Source organism: Macrobrachium rosenbergii, chromosome 55 (genome assembly GCF_040412425.1).
Source record: "Macrobrachium rosenbergii isolate ZJJX-2024 chromosome 55, ASM4041242v1, whole genome shotgun sequence".
In the NCBI taxonomy this organism is placed as follows: Eukaryota; Metazoa; Arthropoda; class Malacostraca; order Decapoda; family Palaemonidae; genus Macrobrachium; species Macrobrachium rosenbergii.
The window spans coordinates 68,017,663-68,039,096 of NC_089795.1; the positions used below are offsets into that span (position 1 = coordinate 68,017,663).

Sequence of the window (21,434 nt, forward strand, 5' to 3'; positions counted from 1 at the left end):
TTTCGTTCCCCTCTTTGTCTTTTGTAAGTAATCCCTTTTAATTCCTCTCCCCTCATTCCAAGGTTTCTCAATCGACCCTTTTTTTCATCGCTTTCTCCATTTTCACGTTTTCCCTCCCTCTTTAATCTCGTATAATCCCAGTTCTCCTTTCTTGCCAATTCTTGTTATTCCTTGGAGCCCCTATTCAATTGAATTTATTTCTCTGTCCTTTTCACTACCTTTCTCTCTCTATTCCCCTGTTTGCCATAACCATGAAATTTCTCATAGAGTTGCTCCACCTCTCCCACTCTCTCTCTCTCTCTCTCTCTCTCTCTCTCTCTCTCTCTCTCTCTCTCTCTCTCTCTCTCTGTTCCTCAACCCTTTCTCTGAATGCTTCTTTTTATTTATTCATTTTTTTTTTTTGGATCCGTGCCTTATTCCCTTACATTCCTCTCTGCGTTCCCCTTTTCATATCCATCCTTTAGTCAAATATTGCGGAAGGGTTCCTTTGATAGGTAGGGTTGTTAACACTATTTATTTGTGTGCGTTTATTCATTTTTATTTATGTGTTTATTCATTTATTCCTATTTGATGCATTTTCTTGGTTTTTGTTTTGTAAAGTTTTACGTGAACACTTGAAATTTTATCTTTAAGGAATTCCATTGATGTATTTCCCCTCGGAAAAGAGGACGTTTCAGTTATATGTCTGCAAAGATTGACTTTATACTGTTGAAGCGAAAAGGCAGTTGTCTTCACGCATTGATGAAAACCAAGTTTTCAGTTATTACTTCTTGAATAAATGCTTTTCGTCTTTGTGTTCCACAAGACCATTGTGTAATTGTTTTTACGAATTAACATTTTGTTGTTAAATTGGAATAGCAAAACCACGTTTTCATTCATAATTCCCAAGTATTAGGCAACTTTTTATGTGTATGTGTGTGTAGGTTTGTCTGTCTTTCTCCCTTTGCAGTTTTAATTCGGTTATCAATCCCCCCACCCCCCTACCTCTCCGACCTTTCTGTGGGTGTGTGATTATGTTTGTCTTTCACTTTTTGCTGTATTTTATTTTTTTTGTGGTAGATACTGGGTATTTTCACTCTCCTTTGTCCACGACTTTCCTACTTTGCTCAAATCCCCCCAAGTTCTTGTGAGATTCAAGAATGAATTTTCCTTTTAACAGAGGTTTGCTTCATTGTGCTTGTGTGGTAAATATTTTCTGGAACTCTCGTAATCCCATGTGAATAATTATTTGGGATGTTGTTTGAAAGAACACCCCTTTCATTTGTCAACCCCCACCCCCAAAAAAAAAGTAATTGTAATGTCGTGGTTTTTCATATCTTAGGTTGTAACTTAACCAATGATATTTTTCTTTTACATTTCAGACAAGGACTTCTTTCCACTTGAAAAAATATTATTTTCTTACTTTCTTTGTTCGTTCTGTAGCATATTGCTGTACTTTGATGTAATTACATGACTTGGCTTTCCGTGTTTTTATAAGCACTACATTTTCTCCAGAGGTTCTGTCAAAAATATCATGTATGACTGAGGGCAAAATTAGATATTTCAAAAGGTGCGATTAGAACCGGGATTTTAATTTCTTCCTGTCCTAGGCCCACTAAGATAATCTTTCTTCCTTCTCACGTCCTGTGGCGCTGTTATCACATCATTCGCTCCAACAGATTCACTTGTTTTAAAGATGTAAATGATCCTAAGATAAGCATGATTAATTCAGCGAAAGGGATTATCTCTTCGCATTACCGACCTTCCTACCCCATTCTCCGGCGTCATTTATGTCTCATTACACTGTAATGGAACTCGTTATCAGAAACCGATCATATTGTATCATCGTCTTGGCAAATCGAATCGGAATCGGGCCCCGTAACCTTTGTCGAGGCTTCGCCTCTGATGGCGAGGGAGGGCTCTTTTCTGGATATTCCCAGCTCGTCTGTTTGTTGCTTGTGGGTTTCTTTCTTTGCCATTTATGTTTCTTTACCCTGGATAAGAGTCTTTTTACAATATGCTCCTTTCTCATGCTTATTTTTATTAGTTCTCAGTCCCTTTATTGAATGACATCATTGTTTTATCACTGCAATAAAACTAGGATGTTTAGTGCTTGATATGAATCCCTTTTGTGTTAAAGGTTCTTTTTTTAAATGCACGCTTACATACACATATTCACATAAATTTTGACCATTCATGTTAAAGTATATATTATACATAATTTTCATCTTATGATCATTGTCTACGTTTTTTAAAAGTTATTCAAAGCTTTCGAATTGCAATAAAATGGAAATTTCACCTTTATTTTTAATAATATATGGTGATGACCACTGCATTTCAGCAAAACAGGTTTCTGCATCTAACACGGTACAGTGAGCCTCAAAAGTATGAGGACCAAATCCTTAACGAATCGTTCTAAACACGCTGACTGGTAACTGTGGCATTTTTTTGTTTTCCTTATTTTACTGCAGAACATGTCATCTATTTTGTCAAAAAGTGCTATTAATACAGTATATGAATCAGTCAAATATGTAATTTGTGTCAAAAGGGTGTGAAAAATCTGTTTCTGCTAACATATGTCGGTTTCTCTTAAGAAAAATTCAGGATGTTCCAAAGAGTTTCGTTCCACACCATGATTTTCTAAGGCTAATTTTTGTTTTCAACTTAACTAAATAAGACTCTTGCAGGCAGCATAATGTGTTTGATATTATATAGGAATAATTCCCGCTATAAATAGTTTACTTCACAGAGTATGTTCGTAAAGCAGGGAAACGACTCCTCCAGTTCAGTGGCCAGGACAATCAAAGGGTTAGTAATCGTTGCACTGATGACACTTCGGGCAAAGCTTCCCAGCTGTCAAAAAGATCACTTGAGAGCAACTGAATAGATTAATATTTTTCTTTTCATTATTTGTATCGATAAGGACAACTTATAAAACAAATGGAATTCTTAATAACTTACTAGACTTCTTTGTGAACGTTAACTTATGCTTTTAAACCTATAACTTAATATGAGTGTAACTAAGGTCGACTGTTCCTTCAGTTACCTTGTGCATTAGTATTAAATCAGGGTTTTACTTAAGTTAATTAGCAATCAACCACTTCTAACTTTAATTATAATCATTAATTCTTCCGCTTTATATTTTTTTTAAGTACTTCAATAGTATTCGTGCGAAGGTGATAAAAAGAGTGAACAACTAGGTACTCAGAATATAATTTTCACCTTCAGGTAATGTGTTTTCCTTGTCCAAATTAAAATAGTTTCAAGGAAGCAAACAGTTGATTGAGTCTTATGAGTAACCTAAGTGCGGTGGGTAGACTGAACTGTTCCCGGTAGCAATATGCCAGCTTAGCGTTTCCAATATGCTATGTCTGATTTTTTTTTTTTTTTTTTTTCACCTATCAAGGAAAACAGATCTGGTGGGATTTGGAAACGAAATAATGCTCAGTCGGGGTTATAACGGAAAAAGTCTATTGGAAAATGAAATTGGCAGATAGCAACACCAATCACTTGTGCTGAAGTTGTTTTCTTTGTGCTTCCTTGGCAAGTGTAGTGTCCTTCTCTACACATGTGAAATGGGCAACGGTAAGACTTCTCATTCAATGTAGATAGCCCAATTTTAGGTAAAAGAAAGAAAAAGAAAAAGGAGGGAACGGGGGAGAGGGAGATGGTCATGATATGTTACCCCAGGATGATTTCTTCAGATAAGGGGATCATTTACTTTAGGCTCTGGCTGTGTCAATCAGTAGTGGCAATCAGGCCTTAAGAAAAGATGAAAATGAGTCGGTGTAGTTTAGTGACAATTCACAAAGTATTTTCAATAGATAAATTTGCTGGGTCATGTCTTGTGGGATGATAATTTTGATACTAATAAAATAAAACCTTATTCACACTTTTCTTCCAGAACGAGAAACTGAGTGATAAGTTATACAACGTTTGCTTGAACATCTTTTATTTATTTAGTTTCTTATACTAATAAAATAAAACCTTATTCACACTTTTCTTCCAGAACAAGAAATTGAATGATATTCTACAACGTTTTGAGCAAAATTTCTAAAATAAGTTTTCGTTGAAGTGTAATTAAGTTTTCGTTGAAGTGTAACAAATCTAGGCAAAGGTAAATCATGATGGGTTAATTTATCGAGCAGAAATCCTGAAGGAAGTGAACAAAATAAACTTGTGTAAAAGGGATTTGACATCAAAACGAAGGTCATAATTTCTGCCAACGCCTCCTCGTGCGCATAGCGCAGCTGATAGGTGATCTAATCAGCCTCGAAGTTATGGCAGTCATCTTACTGTGCGTCTGTGTGTGGAATTGTAATTACCTTCTTATTCCTTCAGCTCTGTAGAAACAAGTCATTAAGGTAGAGATGCCCTGTACGATATGCCGATTTTGGGTACGGTTTTCGCTCATCTTCTTTTTATTTGCCTGTTTTTCTGTATACTAATTTTTGGTTTGTTTTTTGTTAGCAAATCCAAATTACTTCCTTTTCAAAATAATGATATTCTTGGAATGAAAAATTCATTTAGATTTAACGTAAACACAATTTACTTTTGTGGTTTTACGTTATTCTTGATATAAGACAAAAATCATCTTTTAAAAATTTTTTACTTCTAAGCAAGGATTTCTTTCCTCTTGGAAAGTTGTTCCTCCAACATGCTTTGTTGCTTGTGTTTATGCGTGCGTGAAGCAGTTATCTGGCTTTCTCAAGAATGCCTCAACCTGCAAAAGGGACCTTCTGGATAGAATTTCTTTAATATTATCTTAACAAACTTTTATGACTGCTTTATGACTTTCAACTCATCTGCTGTATTTCATAAGCGCTTCAATGCGAGATATTTCTCACCCATTTTGCAAGGTAGCATTATTGTTATTTCATACTGTAGTACGATATCAGTGTTCTACATAAGTCTCGATTCTATAACCATTAAACTGAACAAGGCATAGATGTTAATGCAACTACTTTCGTAATTGCTGGTTCTGTTGCTTTATGCTGATGGCCATGCATCACTACACGAGTTGTTACGAAGCGACGCTTGAAGGGACAGAGTTATGGCAGAATTTCGTTGCCACTTTTCCATGTAAGGCTTGATCCAAACCAATTTTTGAGATATTTACAGCAAACTTATTTTCGTATGAATCAGGATTGTTCAGTAAGCTAACTACCTGGATTCGGGTCAGTTCACTTTTGCATAAATTATCCATGTTTTTCTTCATTCCTCAGATCTCGAGGCTTTCTCACTGCCATCGCTCTTTCATGATAGAAATCATAGACTTTTTGAAGGGGAGAAATGCATCCATACATTTGACTGAAAGAGGCAAATATGTTGTTTTGTTATTAAAGCCTTTTTCAGCACTTAGAGTATTTACTGAAACTTTAATTTTCTCTTCATTGCAATGTGGTTGACAGCCACGTAATAAGGTTGTCACCTTTCTATATTTTCTAAATGGGGGATTTCATTTTAAACTGACTACTGCAAACAGTAGGTAGAAGATATTGTGTTCGATCCTAGACATTTATGAATTTTCTTCCCAATAATAATCAGATACGTTTACTTCTTTGAGCGGATAGCAGTAGATAAAGATTCCACAAAAATATTGAAGAGTCAGTTTTAGACGGCACAGATGTTGGGTTGTCGAGATGACTTGACTAAAAATTTGAACCTTACAATCAAATTGTGATTTTTTATGTCTTGTCATTCATACTCTGTTGCATGATAATGTAAAATTTTGTTGTATTCTTATCACTAGATATAAACAGGGATTCCAGTATGTTTTGCTTCATTAAGTGTAAATCGGGGTAAGTTACTACTTGCTTTTTTATTCTCTTCTGTTTGCAAGACTGAGGAAGTTGGCAATTTTGTACATCTGGCTTCCCAAAGTGATGAAAGTTATAAATTTGAACCAGAGTCGGACATCAGTCGCGTTTGAGTAATTTGAGGAAGTGGTCGCGATTGCCATTTCTAAAACCTTGGGAAATAAGGAAAATCATCTGTATAATTGAGAACTGATGTTATGGTCATAAAAAAAATAAAGATAAATTGATCTGGGTGTTAGATTTGTCAAAGTTAGAAAACATTTCCTAGTCATCCTCCGATATCTCTGTTACTAGTTACATTTCAATAATGATTCTTAATGGGTACCACCTCGTTGAAAACATCACATCCGATGTATTAGAATAACTCGACATTCGATGTATTAGAATAACTTTCGCTTGTCCATACTTGTCTCAAAATACTATAAAGTGGAAACAGCACAAACTTATATACTCTAATACAATATATAAATCTAGTAAATCACAGAAGCTGGGAAAACCGAAGAACAGTATTCCAGAGTTAAAAATCAAGTCTAAGCTATTATATATATATATATATATATACCTATATATATATATATATACATATTAAAATTTAAAAAGTGACTCGATAACTTTAAGCACCACTCTGACAATCCAGTTCTTAAGTTACTGATATACACATACGCAGTCTACAACATACGAGTGCACTAAAAAAAAAAAAAAATGGATTTTGCTCAACAAAAGTTGTCTGCATACTGACAATCCTTCATTAAGTTTACGGTGTCTCAGTATCTTGATTATTGCATTTGGCAACATGCAAGTTCCTTCATCATTAATTGGGATCGGATCCAGTTTGCAGACATGATGATAAATGAAAACGATTATAAAATAGTAAGTTTACACAGGGAAGCTAACTCTTACGTATTGGCAATTATGGTACATGAGGTAGCTGTTTTATATTGTTTAGGGGCTCATATCTGATTCAGCACTTAGACAGTGAATCTAGCATCAGTAGTTGTTGTATTTTATTTTTTTTAAGCCACCGTCTGTTTGGGAAACTTATATATACATATATATATACGTATATATATATTATATAAATAAAACGCATATACTCGTATACATATACATTATGTTGCTTCATAAACTGTACAAATAAACAAGGCATTAGATACAGAAAAATTGGTACACTGCATATTTACAGTCATATCAGATATAGTACAAAGCAAGTAAACATACAATCGAATTGTTGAACAATAACCTTTTGGTTAATATAGAATTTGAAGACTAGATTTTTATATAATGTATTTGAAACCATTGTGAGCCTTAGAATATTTTATTGCCTACTCATTAAAGTTACATATTGTAGCACATTGGATATGGAAAGGAATTACGTCTGTCGTCTTCATTCATTCTCTGGACATGGATTGTACTATGCTTTGTTTAGGTTGTCATACTGGAAGCCTCTCTCTCTCTCTCTCTCTCTCTCTCTCTCTCTCTCTCTCTCTCTCTCTCTCTCTCTCTCTGCCTGTCTGCCAGTCTGTCTGTCGACCCCCTTTTTCTCTCTCTCTCTCTCTCTCTCTCTCTCTCTCTCTCTCTCTCTCTCCATTTACGATTCTGTTCCTGCCTCAGGATACGAGAATCCTTGTTCTGCAGAGTAATCTTTATAACTGAGTGATATCAGAATTCTGTTAAATCAGGTTTTCTTTTTTTTCCAGGTTGGTCTGCGCTTTGGTATATCAGCACTTCTACAAGGTAAGACATGTATGGATAGAAAGCAAGAATGTTGCATGGAATTAGTTTCCGAGATTGCGTTCTGCCACATTGCCTTTGTTCACCAGATCTATCTAAAGATAGAGCCTAGTATGTGAGTGCATTTTGCTCTTGGGTATCCCTTATATGGTATTACAGTTGTTATAACAAAAAAACATGAGAGGCAGTCTCGAAACCTGGTGTCTGCTCAAGATTTTAAGGATATAAGAATATTTTTTTCCTGTAGGATTTTGATGGAAATCTTACTTTTGTAAGCTTAAAATCATGTGGATTTTTCTGTAGAATCGTACTTACAGGTACTGATTGTTTGTTTTTATCGGTATTCATTTAGTTACAAGTTTTTCGCATTCGTTGTTAATTTTTCCTTGTATTTATTTTGTGTTTATTTTCCTTCCTTAGTCATTCATTTTATGATCACTATGGTCCTCTTCCCTAATGTGTAATGAATTGTTAGGCCAAGCATACTTCCATCTGAAAAAAATGGTAAAAAAAAAGTTAAACTTAGATCTTAGTGTACCTATTATGTATAAAAGATATGGCAAAATGTGAGAATATATCGTAAATAACATGGTATGATAGGATATTAAGGACGAAAGTACATTTTTGAGGCATTTTTATATGGGCCTTAGGAAAGGGAAAATGGTTGCACTTACTGTACATTCCTGAAGGTGTCATTGGACGTCTTGTTGTATCGCCAGGGTTAGATGTAGAGATCGAGTCTCACTTTGGTATCTTAATCACCAACAGATCTATGGCATTTGTCAAATAAAAAGTATCCGATAGAGAAGGAAGCCCCTAAAATATGCCAGATTCATTGGCGAGGTTCCATTATCTATTATCTTATTGCAAAGGTCTCTGATAAATTTGTGTTTCGCCTCATGACGATAAAAATAAAACATGAAGGAGAATCTTGTGCTTCTCTACGTCAGGACTGCTATTTTAATTGTTGGATATATGATGAATGCAAGCGGCGAATGCTGCCTTCGCTGCAGGAGGGTTTTGCTGTCTTCGCTTGTCGCATGTTTACTTATCACACCAACTGGAGAGAGACCATGAACTGGAGTGTGTTCAGGTTTCAACAAACAACGGATGTGATGGCAACACCGTAATGATGGAAGTAAAAAGGGAAATTTGATAAATTCGTGGACAAGTTGCAAGCTGGAAATGCAAAGGGAATGAGAAGGTTTACTGTTGTACCATGAGCAGCTCCATCATCACGACTAGAGCCAAGAGAAGGGAAAGAGTTTGAGAGGCATTTTAATGAGAGGTCTGAAAGGATGCGGTAATCAGACAGTAAACCTTACAATTTATTATCAACCTATCAAAGACAACATCCATCGAAATGAGGGAAAAAGATGCACTCTCCTCAGAAGCCAGTGATAGCGCCGGCCTAGACTATCAGTTCAGATCTTGGGGGTGCAGTATTCAGTATTGCAATACAAGAGACCATTACTGAAAAAAGTAATAGGTAACACCGATATAATAAGTGAAGCTTACAACTTCTCATTGCAGAAGTGGTGTTTCGATCGGACAGAAGACCAGGATTAAACGTCCAAGGAAATGGCGGTTGCTTTTATTTCGGTGTGCTTCTCTTAGTTTGTATTAACGTAACTCTTTCCAGTTAAGCTGGGATAAAACCAAGCCCAGAAATCAAAAGCAAAGTCAAATGAAGTTGGACGTAATCTACAGGTCGCTGTGAAACAAATGTATAAGAAAACGATAGGGTTATGTTGAGCCAAATAATTATAACAGTGCCTTGTGAATATACCTATAGTGGGTAACGTTTTGTTAAAATTGTCCAACAATCAAAGAAGCTACTTTACAAAACTGTTTTAAGATAAGTCGTTCTAGTTCTGCTATTAACTTCAGTAACTGTATAACGACGGACAGACAGACAAAACACACACATATATATGTATATACATATATATTATATATTATATGTATATATATGTGTGTGCGTGTGTGCTTTGTCTGTCTGTCTGTCTGGTTCTCTGGTTCTCATTTTGTTAGCAGAATTACATAAAAACTTGTAAATTGATTTTGACGAGAATTTCGCCTAATGCTGGACTTGTGACTGGCGACAAGTGAGTATTTTTTTGGAGAGATGAAATCTGAATTTGGAACAAGGGATTTTTTTGAAAGATTTTACACTTTTGGGGGAAGGAACTTCTTGCTCTACTCAGCATTAGTGAAGGTTTGCGCTATCAGAACGCTCTTGTTGGTATTAATGTTGTTGAAGTTGCTGTGGGAATTGTTGTGTTGTTGCCTGTCAATAACAGAGTATTGTAAGCAACTTTAGGCTGTAGTGCTGTATCTTACGAGAGTAATGTGCTTCTTAATACAGTCCATTATGGGCCTTTGAGTGTATGATACTTATCTCCTTGTCTTGAGAACTGTAAAACCCTTTTCATATGGTAATTGCGAGATTCTGATGTCTGTGACCTTTTGGATGTGGTAATACTCATCTATTTATGTCTGTTCTTTTATCTGTTCCATCAACCATTAGTTATCATAACTGGAGTGCCTTTCAAATTCTTCTTAGCAACAGGCTTTTCAGCCGTCAGTTCAGGCGGGTACGGTTTTACCGTTACTGTACTCTTTTTTATCAGGAGCTGTCATTATCATCGTCTTGAGGGAATGTCTTGAGGGAATAACTTGCGTTCTTTGCCTGACCTAGATGGTTAGAGTTTGCATGTCTACTTTTCCTTTTTTTGTTTCGTATGTAAGGCCTTTCGTGATTTTTCGCTTATAACTTTCATTCCTTATTACTGTGGCTTTCTCAGTTCATTTGGACGAATTGCAGTTTTTATAGTTATTCAAGAATAAAAGGGAACTAATATTTCACATATGTAATATAAATTGCTGAAGTTCTGGTCCTTGGTAATTCTGAAATGAACATAAGTACTTCTTTCGCCTAAAACGTATTTACCAATAAAAAGGTACAAATACCTGGGTTTTAAAAGCCGTTGACTGAATAGTTTGTTTTTCAGAGAGCTCTTGCTATGCTGAAATTGAAAGCAAGGTATTGGATCCCACGATTGTCGCCTCTTCAATGTTTGTTGAAAATTTTGTGCTACTAAATTGCGGATTACATTGTTGTTCTTCACGCCATTCAAAAGTATGTTTTATCTTACCCTGTATTCGAATTTTTATTGAAATAACTTGAGCCATTTTTTCTTGGCGTAGAACCCCGGGAAAATCTTATTTTTGTGATGTCTACCAGTTACCTTTAAACGAATTTACCCTACTAGTAAGTAGGAAGTGCTTCTTAATTGCAGATGACAGTGTAAATCTCGTCGTTACAACGTTTTGATGGCCGTCTAATTCATAGCCAAAGCACCCTTGCGAAGGTTCGAATCTTGGTTCATAGACCTTCAAACAAATCACGCCAGACATAAATCATTGAGATGCATATTTCCTGACTGGTGTAGAAATGGTCGACTTCGATTTTTCATTCATTGTTGAATATTCTGAGCGTACATCTCAGTAAACTGTCACAGATTATATTTAGGAATTACCGGAAAGATATATTAACCCTTGAATCCCTGCCTCGTACGACAGTTTAAAGCTAGGGCGATAAAGACTTAATATACGTAAGTTTGGTGCGGAAATAAGATTCATTAATCTTTAAGGAAAGTGTGTAGGTGACATTGAACTGCAGCAGTGCATCTCAAGTTTTGTTTGTTTGTTTAAGATGTCTCCTCTGTGCGGCATTTTGCGTATGATTTGTTGACGAATTTAACTGTCTCAAACAAACAAGAGCTAGCTATATTAGCTTTGATATTTATTTTGCCGTTAAATTTTTAGAAGTTCATTGACGTTTTAAATTAGGCTGAGTTTAATGTCGTTGTTTGTGTTTTTATGGGTTAAGGACTGAGGTTTATTATATCCTACCACAAGTACTATGATATGGGATCCTTAAATTGTTTTTGTTGATGGGATTAATATTCCCTCCTATTAGTTATGCTTTTGCTAGATTGTAATGTCTGTGCCGGTAATGTGGCTGCTAGGCTCTCTTAAGGTACCACGTTTTATTACCTTAAAATCAGATGCTGGCCATATAAACCCGTGTATTCAGACTTTGGCCTGTGTTAGTATATAGTATATATATATATATATATATATATATATATATATATATATATATATATATATATATATATATGTGTGTGTGTGTGTGTGTGTGTGTGTGTGTGTGTGTGTGTGTGTGTGTGTATAACTGTTTCACATTTTTCACACGTGGGCATTCTATTCTGTGCAAGCGTGTAAGGCTGGTTCCGGAAGACTATACTGTATGTTTGACAATAAGTTTAAACTTGTTATTGGTGCGCCAAACTCAGTACATTATTAGTTGTTGCCATTATTGTTGTTACTATTTTGCTAATGTTGCTGGCCTGATTGCTTGTTATTGTTTTGTCATTATTATTGTTGTTGTTTTAGAAAGCTCTGACATTTTAAAAGGTACGTGTAGAGTAAAACAAAACAAAATAAAAGTAATTTTATCGCACCGTCCCAGCGATGATAGCATTCACACTCTCATGAATAATGGTCGGTTAAGCACTCACAAAAAAAAAAGAGAGAAACGCGCATGCCACGAATGTTAATTAGAAACACAATGTCTCCAGCACAGGAGGTTAGAGAAACCTCTTATTTACAAATTTTAGAGTTAACTTTTAGGTTTTAGGTTTTAATTGTTGACGTGTTATATATATACATATATATATATATATATATATATATATATATATATATATATATATATATGTATATATATATTCTTTTGATGTGTAATATTAAGAGATTTTCTCCTTTCTGTTACTTACAGTAACCAGTAGATTTCATGGTAATTATATTTAAGTAAACAGCATAGAATTGCAAGCGTATTTGCTTTACTGGTGCGACCTAACATGGTCTTCTCCGTAGTTATCCAAAATACTTAGAAAGAAAACACTTAAAATGACGTTGTGAAAACATACTGAAAAAACCAGTTTCTCTGGCCACAAAAAAAGGGAGATGGAGGTTGGTTGTACCGGGACCCTTATTTTTTTGTTCTCTCTCTTTTTAGGGGTTTAAGAGAAAGATGATGATGGGCCTCCGAGGAAACGGTTATTAATATGCAAGATGATACCATTTAAAGGGTGATGCCTGGTTGGGCTGAAGTCCCTGCTGGGGGAGGCTTCGTGGGTGGATGATTATGGGAAAGAAGGGGTGATGGGAGGGGGATAAGAGAGAGACGGGAATGAATGCAAATGCAAAACAAATTTCAGAGAGAGAGAGAGAGAGAGAGAGAGAGAGAGAGAGAGAGAGAGAGAGAGAGAGAGAGAGAGAGAGATTGATGATTATGACGATAAAAAGTTCTCAGAAGAGAAAATGAGGCTGTTCAGTGATTTTGCCCCACCATGTCAGCATTAGACACATTATGGCAGGGGGTAACGTGACTTACCTCATGTGAAATTCATGGCCAACAAACTTGGGGCAAACTCTCATAATGGTATGCTGCGGCAGTAACTGAGTTAATTGAAACTGTGCTGTGAAGTTATTAATTATTCCATCTTTTATCTTATGAGCCTGTAGTGTTATTGAACGCAAGAGAAAGGAGAAATGTATAATTCTGCACAGCTCTCAGGTCGCTCACAGCCACTGGAGATCTTAGGTTATCGGATTCCGAATTCCACAGTTCTAGCAAAACAACTGTCAATTACTTTTGCTAATCAGAAGGAACAGATCCAGCCCTATCAGTTAAGGCTATTTCTCATTCTCAGCATTCCTGAATCGACATTGGTCCGCTGGTACCCTTTTTTTTTGTAAATTAGCAAGATATCTAGAAAGTTTGATAAGTTGGCAGAATAATTCAGATTGCGGAGGAGCTGCAAAAAGTTTAGAATTTAATCTTAATCTCTAGAGAACGTCATTATGGTCGAAGCCGCAAGAAGTATTTTGTCTAGATTAAACTTTTTAGAAGTTATGTGAGATGCACGCCGTCCTCTTATATCAAAAAACTCCTGTAGGCTTTAGAGTACGGGACGGATACCTCTGTAGTTAATTTCTCTGTAACCAGTGTGCCCTTAGATTTTATGAGTAAGTCATTGTCTAGATATCGAGAATGGCTGAGCAAATTTAATAGAAAAAACAGACGCGGGATTTTCAGAAAAGGTCTTTAAGATCCCCATCCCATTCTCCATATTGCGAGATTATAAGTGTTAGTAAGTATTCAACACCGTAGACCCACCTTTTCCAAAATTCTGTAAGTGAAAATGAAAAAAACAAAAATTCCAAAAATTCGCAAGACACAGATGATAATTCCTTGAAATGTAATTAATTGATTTTATTTTTAGAGAAAAGTGTTTAGATACCCCAGACTTTCTCGTCTTGCTATGAGGCTTAAAAAAAGACTGGAAAACTCAACTCCATGTTCTGATTCTTCATTGAGGATAGGGGTTTTAGGAAATTATCCACATATGATTACCTCTTGCTGTCTTAATTTTCCTGTAGCCATTGATTTTTGTTTAAATTTAATTCATGACTTGTTAAAACAGCAGATGTATCTCGTAGCGGTGTACTTGGACTATTCATCTCAAGTATATGTCTTATAAAACTCATTATCACACATATACGCACAAACACAGGCTCTCAGAAAAAAAAGAAAGATATTTGGAATGTCATTTTGTTCACCGTAAACCTCTCCAGGCGAAGAGATCCTGCTAAATCTAAGGAACTTCCTCGCAAAATGTCAACAATTATTTTCAGTTCATCGAATATTTTTTTCTCGGAAAATATCTAGATTGTTGATCATGTTTCCGTATAGCTTTTCCTTGCCTTGAAAATGATTTTAGAAAAGGTTGAGCATTTAGGGAAGACCCGACGTGAATCAACAAAAGTCGTCCTGCATTAAAACATAATCGTGATAACTGGCAACAGGAGCTCAAGCCACATAATAATGGAACTTTAAAAACGTCATTCCCGGAACTGGTGACAGTAAGTGTTCGCAGTTTTATGTTTTAGAATTACGCAGTTTGACGGTATAGGTTGGAATATTAGACTGAGTTCATAACCACAATAGAGAAATATACATTTAACTGAAAACATGTTTTATTTTATATCAAAGAATACAGAACATCGTCAAGCTTTTTATATGAAGTTTCATTGCGAGCTCCCTTCCTGCTCAGATAAGATCTGAAGAGTCACCCTCGACCGAGGTGCGTATTAGCGTAATATCAGTGTGCCAATCTCTTTAACAGGTGGATGATTCTGTCTATCAAGTAAGTAGATCGTAAATCATCTCGCTAAACAAAAAAACAAAAAATCCCTGTTTATGGACCAGATGTATATTTTATTTTGCAGTTTCCGCCTTTTGACGTAGATTTGGTGCAGGAAGCACGGGCACAGTTCTAAAGTAAGTTAGTCTTACTTCTCTACATCGCACTGGACTCTACTTACTTTTTGATGTTTTCATGGGCCATAGATAGAAGGTTAAATACGTTTTTTTATTTAACGTAAAAGGCAATATATATCTGTATATATATGCAGTATGTATATATATATATATACATATACAGTATGTATTTATATATATATATATATATATATATATATATATACATATATATATATATACAGTATGTATATATATATATATAATACAAATATATCTGTAAATAAATTGGTAAACCTTAAAAAGCTTTATTTCTCTTGTCGAGTGAATATATTAATTCTGGTATATAACAAACAAATTTACGAGGAAGTAACTTATCATTAAGATTCAGTCTTTGAGGTGAGTGTGGGAGTTTCAGAGTTCATATTGCTTGGTATGATTCCAAGAGGTTGACGTGATTCCAATCTTGCTCAGTCCGATCCGCAAAGGTTGGCGCGATCTCAACCGTGAATGGAGGTGCTGTGCCCTGTTCTCCGTCCCCTCCCTCTTTCCCATCCCTTGATTCTCTATCTTTTATAAACTTTTCATTCCTCACACGTCATTCCTTTTGATAAATGGCGACTTCCATCCCACCCCTCTTTACCTTCGTGTAAAAAATGGAAGGGAGATTTGGGTGGGGGCGGGGGTTAAGCAGCCGACATTTTACTCTCCAATTATACATTCCAAACATATATTTAAGTATCATTCGTTTTAGGTGCGCTGAGACAGGAGGGACGGTACCGGTTCTTGTGCTTCCTGACTTCCTTTTTTTTTTTTTTTTTTTTTATTTGTGGAGGGAGGGACAGTCCTTCCTTCTTCCTTTTTTCGCATTCGATTTAGATCGTTTTTCGTTTTTTCTTTTCATTTTCCTTCTCACTGTCTTCGTCTTTTCGAGTCATCCGTATTCAACATTCAGTTATGTTTACATCATTCTTTAGTGTTTCTTTTCAGAAAATCTCTCTCTCTCTCTCTCTCTCTCTCTCTCTCTCTCTCTCTCTTGAATTTTCTTCTCGACCTTCTCAGTCTGCGTTTCCCTCTCTTCTTCCACTTTATCCGGTGGCCCTCTTACCCTCCTCATGTCTTCCTTTTCCTTATTCTCACATCTCACAAGACCCTTTTCATCTCCTTATGTACTCTTCCGGCGTTTCCGGGTTATTTTTAATCTCTCTCTCTCTCTCTCTCTCTCTCTCTCTCTCTCTCTCTCTCTCTCTCTCTCTCTCTCCATATGGCATTCACGTGGGAACTGAACGGTCTTTTTTGTTTTTGTTCTTCGGGCAACAATTTTCTCAGGGGGCTTTCGCTCCCTTTTCTCGAAATGTGTCTCCGCTTAATCATTCATCTTGACACTTCCGCCTCCCAGATTTCACTTCAGAAAAAGTGACCAAGAGTAAGTGTCTCCATTTTTTTACTTTATTAAGTGTTGCCAACTGTTTTCTTAAGGAGGGTCCATTTTACCTTTTCAAGAAATGATCAAGAGGCATCTGTTTTATGTTTACGTAATTCTTCTTAATGTTTTAAAAAGATACGTGAGATGCTTTTCTAAGTATCAGACCCTGTTTGGGAGCGTGGGCTTTTAGTCAACATTTTCTTAGGATCTCGAGATTGGTGATGCACTGCACCTGCTTGTAACTGTTTGGTTTGTGCTACTTGCATCATGTTTTTTTTTTTTTTTTTCTATTTTGTGTCCCATCATGCTTATAAAAGGATTTAAACTTGAGAATGAAATTCGATGTTATAAGATTGCAATAAACTGTTGAATATAGCAGCATTATATATTAGTACTTATTTGAGGATCTCTTGTTAAATATTTATGAGAATTCACAAATCCACATCACCTGTCTGAGTTCGAGATCCGTGTCGGTGCATTGTGATCAATCATCGGCAGATATAAATCTCACGCGCGTAAGTGTGCATATTATCCCCTCAGAAGCCCATGTCCATAAAAGTCGGTTATTTTGAAAAATGTCAGCATTTAGTGCAAAATTGGTCCTGAGATTTCAGTGTTAAAGGCGAAACCCGTACCTAAAGAAACGTTTATAATTTTATTGCGCTCCCGAAAGCTTTACCAGTAGCACGCCAGGCATTATTGCATATGCTATGCCAATTTTCCCTTATCTTAACGCAATGTTCGTTCTCCATGGATCTCAAGTACATTTTCTTCCAACAATACATCAGGATCCCTAATCATAAACATTTTTCACCACCTTGACCACAGAAACTACAAGAAATCTAAACCTTAAATTTAATTTCATGAAGAGGAATTAACAGTCCATCCATTTCAATTTTTTGCAAAGCTCTTGTCACCTTCCTTGCTTCACCTGCTCTGTGATTAACCTTTACACTTTTCTTCTCCTTTCTCAATAACTTTTCCTCACTATTTACAATAACTTTCATTGCTCAAATCTGCCTTGACTGTATTTACTCTCGTAGCCTTTCGTCTGCTTGCACCCTCTTTATCTTTCTACTCTCGTCAATGCTTTCAGACTACAGTATGTTGCTCTTGTCTATCAAGTCTTCTTTTACATCCCTTCTCTCTCGTACAGAACGCTCCCAAATTGTACTTGCACTGCAAAGCTTTTGTCACCCTTTCCCTTTCTCAAATGAACAATTATTTTCTTATCCTTTATCCCGAAACCCAACCTCGATTTAGACACATTATGCTGCATGGATTAACGCTAGATATTTTTCTAATTCCATGTGTTTAGTTCATCATTATACCTCCATACAGCGTCATTAGCAGAACACTCACATTCCAAATTTTGCCAGTTACCTGGTGTTCATTTGGTCGGCTGTTTTCGTCACTTGCCCTTGACATCTTTATATTACTTGTATAAATGTACAAAATAAGTTGGATAAAAGTTCAAGCAGGTGTTTCAACTAATATTTATAATTTGATCATATTGATTTAACAGGTAAATAATGTAACTAAAATGTTAGAGAGAGCATAACAAGAATTTTTTTAGATGGAGTCAAGCATTAACTCTGTTTTTTTTCAAAATAAAGTAATCATTATGAAAAAGAAGTTGGGAATATAAAGTGACATTCGATAACAGTTATAATTGATTATTAAAGCATGGAGGACAATTCGTAAGTGCAGCCTAAAGAGAGACGGGGATTTTTTAATTTCATGTCTAGAAATTTTTTTTTTGAATATCCATTTATTAATATTTGTATTAGGAATAATTTTTTTTCAAAGTTCAGAATGTTTATTCGTTACCGAAGTTCTTGTACGGTCTTTCTGGTTCTTCACGTTTTGCCATGAACTTAGACCAAATATTCAGTTGTTTTGGAGCGGAAAATCTTGTGGCAGTACTATTCATATTAATATTGTGGATGAACATGACAAAATCTGCCTAGCTTTTTATAGCTAGAAATTTCTTTTATTATCTTACATATTATCCTTTCGAGAACTATCAACAAAGTTACAATACACGATTGAGTCCTTGTCCGATTGTACTTTCTTACTTGCCTTGACAATTCTTCGTGTTTCTCAACTTGATATAGATGAAGGAAGTTGAGGAAACTGGAAAAAAATACGATATACTCGAATCTGTTATTTTTGTGCGAAGAATACTGGAAGTCCCTTGTTGATTTGCGCTGTTTTCGAGATGTAAAGCAATAAGTAAAAAACCACAATAATGTAAATGATAGACTGTATTTTTCCAAAACACAAAAAAAAGATAAAAACAGAGGAGCTTTCGACCGTTTGCACAACGGTCCTCTTGTGCAAACGGTCGAAAGCTCCCCTGTTTTATCCTTTTTTGTATTTTGAAAAAATACAGTCTATCATTTACATTATCGTGGCTCTTTACCCATTATTTCCGATCACAATATAGTGATGCACCACAGACATGTAAAGCACTCTTGAATCAGTATGTAACTGAGGGATGCAAGTGCTTTTTTCGCCTCTGCTTAATTGGCATTTGAATGGTTTGATTGAGTTTATATCAGTATGGTTCATATATCTTGAACTACAGCCAGTGTAGATTATTTGTCATAAATGAAAGGAAATTATAGGTCCTCACGATTAGTGGCTATTTTCCGTATTATGTTTACCTCTTTATTGGCTGTTATTACCTCCATTTATTATTTAAATTTTCTCATCATTAGCAAATGGTTTTATATTTACCTTGCAAGAGCTGCTATCTTTAGTTCAATAGCTTCTTTAGCATGCGACTTGCTATGAATCCTTTTCATTGGCTATCATTTTATGCATGCAACATATATTTATTATTTTGATATTATCACTGTTTGTAATTTTATGATTCTCGCTGTTCAGTTTTTTGTAGTTTTATTTCGTAATATTTCTGTTGTACCAGTATTCAGTATTTTCTTAAAGCCATGAGTTAAAATAAGGTATATTATTATTATTATTATTATTATTATTATTATTATTATTATTATTATTATTATTAGTAGTAGTAGTAGTAGTAGTAGTAGTAGTAGTAGTAGTAGTAGTAAGAATTAGATTTCTGTCTCACCTAGGGATCTAACCTAGGAGTCGAGTGAAAGGCAAACGTGTTTGAATGTTAGTATCCATTATTGCGTTTACGGTACTGTCATTGCCTTTAACACCCAAGGAAATCCATAATATTATGGGAATTCACTTTGCGACATTGGGCAGTAGAGAGAATTTGGATAATCAGTACTGTGACAAGAAAAATTCAAGTAATTTTTGTGAAAAATTTTTTCTCGACAGGGCTAGACATAACTTGAAGAAGAGGCATTAATTAAACTTTAGGTATCAGAAGATGAGCCTAGACTTGACTTGAATGAATAGCAACGCTAATACACTTAATTTTTATTAAACTATAGAAAATATAACCCTTTTTTCCTAGGGCTTGAACCTGACATAGCAATTCCTAGTGCAAAACCAAGCAGATATGGAAAAGACTTGACCCAGGTACCCGAAATTAATTAGGTAAATTGATGAACAAATGGTTGAACTGCGTTTTGATGTGGATAGTACAAGTAATCTGGTTACTTACTCTGAATCCATTAAACTTTATGAAATTTGTTGGAATTTTATTAAGCAATATATGCAGCGAAGTTCTTATTCTTTACCTAGACTGCTTCTGGTTCCTAAGCGATGCGCATGCGCAAAGGTACCAAATCACCGCTTCAGTAGTGATGAACAATTTATATAGGTGGAAACGATCTGCCCATTTTAGTTTTCTGTAAGAGGAAACTATTTTGCCGGCTTTGTCTGTCCGTCCGCACTTTATTCTGTCCGCCCTCAGATCTTAAAAACTACTGAGGCTAGAGGACTGCAAATTGGTATGTTGGTCATCCACCCTCCAATCATCAAACATACCAAATTGCAGTCCTATAGCCTCAGTAGTTTTTATGTTACTCAAGGTTAAAGTTAGCTATAATCGTGCTTCTGGCAACGATATAGGATGAAACCACAACCGTGCCTTGGATTTAAGTTTCATGGGCCGTGGCTCGCCAGCATTATACCGAGACCACCGAAAGATGAATTTCTGTTTCGGTGGCCTTGGCAGCTGTACAGGAAATTCGGTGCGCCGAAAACTTCGGCGCATTTTTTCTTGTTTTCGACCGCAATAACTCACTTTAATTCTTATCCATCTGCATCCATAACTAGGATGCTTCTTTAGGTCTTCTTTTCGGTGATTGGTTGGATGGCAGTTGAAGTGAATTTATCGCCGAAGTAAGAACGGGATTAATATTAAGGTAAAGTGCTTCAAACAAAAGACGGTCGTGTTACATTTAACCAACTTTTTGAGTTTTTAGAAATGTGAATTACACTAGCATCTGTATCATACATCTCATATTTCTCTTACTGAAGGAAAGATCAGAAATACAAATAGCATTAATCATAGTAGGTAATAATAGTAGTGGTAAGGACGTCTATAGTAATAATATCAATACAAATAAGTAATCCTCAAGAGCACTTCGCGGCAATCAATGACTTGGCAAAGGTTTCTTCGCTTTTCGGATCAACGGCAATTTTGTGGGTTTTGGGAAAAGTCCCAACAGATGGCACTGATAGAAAGACATTGATCTTCCTGAAAGAAACAGTCTACTTTTCTGTATGACCACCTTCACGTCTTTCATCTTATCCGGTTCCTCTCGTCTTACAATCTGTTCTATTCATATTTCCGCGCCTGTGTTGTACCCATGAATTAATCATGACGCCCTGTCAGACCCTATGATTGTTCGGCCGTCCTTGCCATTGTTCTGCCGTCATTGAGAGACGAGGCTTTTTAAACGTCTAGGTTAAGCAGAGTGGCAGGTGACCGACTCCCCGAATTGTTGAATTATAGCTGTTTGTGTTTGCTCAACCATTAAAGTCTCCATCAGCATTTCATGGCACTAATTATTGTGCTCTCAGTCACGGCGATGTGTAAAGGGAAATTTCCTCTCTCTCTCTCTCTCTCTCTCTCTCTCTTGCTGAGTTATTAAGCAAATGTATACCAGACTTATGTGGATAACCGTTGTGCCTGCTT

At 35.9% G+C, this 21,434-nt stretch overlaps 1 long non-coding RNA gene across 2 annotated transcripts in view; it reads left to right on the forward strand.

The window, feature by feature from the left end:
* The window catches only part of LOC136835379 (uncharacterized), a 638,801-nt gene that overhangs the window by 126,638 nt on the left and 490,729 nt on the right, over positions 1–21,434 (forward strand). For both annotated transcript variants that reach the window (XR_010852120.1, XR_010852119.1), the window contains exon 3: positions 7,496–7,532. This is a non-coding gene — a long non-coding RNA (uncharacterized lncRNA). The remainder of the gene's footprint in view (positions 1–7,495; positions 7,533–21,434) is intronic.